This window comes from Chenopodium album, chromosome 18 (assembly GCF_948465745.1).
Source record: "Chenopodium album chromosome 18, dcCheAlbu1.1, whole genome shotgun sequence".
NCBI classification, from domain to species: domain Eukaryota; kingdom Viridiplantae; phylum Streptophyta; class Magnoliopsida; order Caryophyllales; family Amaranthaceae; genus Chenopodium; species Chenopodium album.
Genome location: NC_137851.1, coordinates 38507018 through 38510710, shown reverse-complemented (window position 1 = coordinate 38510710; position 3693 = coordinate 38507018). Strand labels below are relative to the sequence as shown.

The window sequence follows — 3693 nt, the reverse complement described above, 5'->3', positions numbered from 1 at the left end:
TTCAAGTCAACAATTGGTATTAGAGCAGGTTCCTCGAAGAAATCAGGAAACCCTGACGAGTTAAGTTCTTAGAACCAAGATGAACAATTAGGGCTGGCAATCGGATCAGGTCGGGTTCGTGTTCGGGTCAGCTGATTTCGGGTCAGCTACCCCCTGACCTGAACCTGATCCGTTTAACATTTCGGGTTGAAAACCTCAACCTGAACCTGATTTTTTCGGGTTCGGGTCAACCTGAAAATGACCTTATTTGACCTGATTTTTTTTCTTTGGGTTTAAATAAGGTTATTTCAACCTGAATATGACCTGAAAGTCTGAAACTAACCTAAACAAGTGAACTGCCAAAATTTTCAAAGTTTCAAACCACAAACATTCTGTGCTTCAAACAATCAAACTTAACAGATAGTCCAAAATCAAATAGCATAATCTAATTATGGTACCTAATTATCAATTACAAACCAAGAGTGTACTAACAAATTACAAACCAAACAAGTTCAAATATTTAAGTTCTCAAATAACATTAACATTAATTAGAGGATTGTATGTGGCGTATCCATTCTTGTTCTGCATCTCAAGCTTCATGATTGATCCACAAAGCATTTCCAATTGAGAATCCATAGAGTGGTGGACATAATTACTTCCTGCCAACACTCAACAGTCACAAATTGGCAAATTATTAATTTATTAGCAAAATAAACAACAAAAATACATAAACTAGCAAAAAATCGATACTATGTATCTTAAACAACAAAAATCCATAAACTAGCAACATCAAGTCGTAAACTTGTAAATAAACAACAAAAATCAACACAAAAATTCACATAAAACATAAACTAGCATGAATTATTCGCATAAATCCATAAATTAGCAAGATCTTTCCGTATACTTGTAAATAAACAACAAAAATCAACACAAATTAGCAAGATAAATTCACATAATTACTTAAAGTAGCCTGAAATTTCGCATAAATCCATAAATTAGCAAGATCTATTCGTATACTAACAAAATAACAAAATCAATTCGCATAAATTCATAAATTATGAACAAAAAGCATGAAAAGAATAGTACAATACCACATGAGAGTGAGAAGATAGTGAAGTAGTCGAATTCAACAATGGTAAAGAACTTTGATTCAACAATGGTGAAGGGATTTAGGGTTTTTGAGGAGAGAGAAAATTAAGAGAGATTGAGAGAAGTGAAGCCAAGGAAAACGGCTGATGAAAAAATGAGGGGAACAATCAGATTTTAGGGTTTTGTCATTAGAAGCCTCTTTAGGAATTGGGCTGGGCTGGGGTTTTATAAGCCTTTTTACGTTTTTTTTTAACTTTAACTAGTTCGGGTTATTAGGTCGGGTTCGGGTTGAACCGACCTGATTTTGACCTGAATTTTTTTTTCGAGTTAAGTGGGTCGTTTTCGGGTTGAGATTTTCAACCTTAACCTAACCCATTTAATTTCGGGTTCGGGTTCGTGTCGACCCATTTAAGTTTTCGGGTCGAAAAACTTAACCCTAACCCGCTTTTTTCGTGTCGGGTTCGGGTCGAGTTTTCGGGTCGGGTCAGTTTTTGCCAGCCCTATGAACAATCACGAGAAGCCGGAAGAAGGTTACTCTACACAACGACCACCAATGTTCAATGGAAAATTCTACATATATTGGAAGAACAGGATGTAGATTTTTATCAAAGCTGAGAACTACCAGGTCTGGAGGGTTATTGAGGTTGGTGATTTCGAAGTCACCAAAACTAATGCAGAAAATGAGGTAGTTCCTAAACCCATGTCTGAATTCGATAAGGAGGACTTTGATAAAATGGAAATTAATGCACTTGCTATTAAACTGCTTCACTGTGGTCTTGGACCCCATGAACACAATCGTGTTATGGGTTGCAAGAACGCTAAAGAAATTTGGGACTTGCTTCAAATCACTCATGAAGGAACTAATGAAGTTAAGCGTTCTAAAATCGATTTGCTTATGTCTAAATATGAACGCTTTGAGATGCAGTCAAGAGAAACTATCCAGGAAATGTTAACTAGATTTACTAACATTATTAACGAGTTAGTTTCTCTTGGAAAGAAGATCCCTATTGATGAGAAGGTTAGGAAAGTTATGAGAAGCCTTCCTCAAGATGAGAGATGGAGAGCTAAGGTGACGGCCTTACAGGAAACTAAAGATTTCACAAAGTTCAACATTAAGTAACTTGTTGGTTCCCTCATGACTCATGAGTTACACTTGGGAACTAGGAACAGTGAAGGGAACAGAGGAAAAGGTTTGGCTCTCAAAGCTAGAGAACAACAGAATTCAGAGGTAGATGAAGAAGAAGCTGCCATGTTGGTGAGACGGTTCAAGAAGATGTTCAACCGAAACAATCGAACAAGGAACTTCACCAAAAAGACCTCTACTTCAAAAGCTGACTCTGGATGTCACAAATGTGGATCTCAAGATCACTTTATTCGAGAGTGTCCACTTTGGGATATTGAGAAAGGAAGAGGAAAGGCTAAGGAACAAAGCAAGGGCAACAAGACTTCATTCAACAAAACCGATATCAGGAAAGCAATGATAGCTGCCTGGGGAGACTCTGAGAGTGAAGAGGAACAACCAGAAGATGAAATTGCAAACTTATGTTTGATGGCAAAAACCGATGACAAAGCCAAAAATGATAAGCTTGCAACAGAGGTATTCCTTGATCCCACCTATTTAAAGTCTCTCTCTAAAATTGCTCTTATAGATATATGCTTAGAAACTGAGAATGAATGGAATTATGCATGTACTCTCTTAGGTTAATGTGAAAGGGCTCTAAAAATTTGCAAAGAACACAGTACATGGATTGAAAATCAACGTACCGATTTTCAAGGAAGATTTTTCGATCTCTTTGACAAAAATCGTCTGTTAAAAGACATTATTGAAAGATTAAAATAGGAAAGTATTATGTTGAATGTTGAATTAACAGAATTTAAGCTGATTAATGAAAATCTCAAATCTGCTGGTTCCTCTTCCAATCCAACGCCAAAATTTAATAAAGATTTTGCAAAAACTCAAGAGAGATCTTGAGGAACTAAGATTTGAAAAGGATAAGTTGGAGAAGGAACTAAGCATCCGTAAGGAAAGAGATACAAATCAGCTTGGCATACCTAAGTGGATTCAGAATGCTCAAGGCAAAAGAACTGAAGGTATAGGTTTCTCTCACATCAAACATAAAGGTAAGAAAAATAAGTACGTTGATCTACCTAGTAGTAAGGTTTGCTCCTTCTGTGGTAAAACAAGACATTTAGACATAAATTGCAAAAAGAAGGAAGAAGCTGTTAAAAAGAATGTGAGGCAAATATGGGTGAAAAAATCTGATATTATTTCATCACCAAAGGAACCCAAGGAAACCTGGGTTCCTAAAACTAACCAATAGTTCTTTTACATGTCTCGGTGAGGGGGAACAACACATGGTATCTCGACAGTAGTTGTTCTAAACATATGACAGGAGACAAATCAAAGTTTCTCTCACTAGAGGCCTATCCAGGAGGAACTGTGACCTTTGGAGACAACAAGAAAGGTGAAGTTATTGCTAAAGGAAAAGTAGGAAGGTCCTGTTCTCATTCAATAGAAAATGTACTTTTGGTCGAGGGTTTGATGCACAATCTGCTGAGCATATCACAATTTTGTGATAAAGGAAACTCTGTAAGTTTTACTTTTGATTCATGCAACATCATTAA

At 36.6% G+C, this 3693-nt stretch overlaps 1 long non-coding RNA gene across 1 annotated transcript; it reads right to left on the bottom strand.

The window, feature by feature from the left end:
* Positions 1-400: 400 nt before the first annotated feature.
* Positions 401-1240, bottom strand: LOC145591054 (uncharacterized). Its single transcript, XR_014102235.1, has 2 exons — positions 1071-1240; positions 401-638 (listed from the first exon to the last, which is right to left on the bottom strand). It is a non-coding gene; the product is annotated as an uncharacterized LOC145591054 (long non-coding RNA).
* Positions 1241-3693: the final 2453 nt, after the last annotated feature.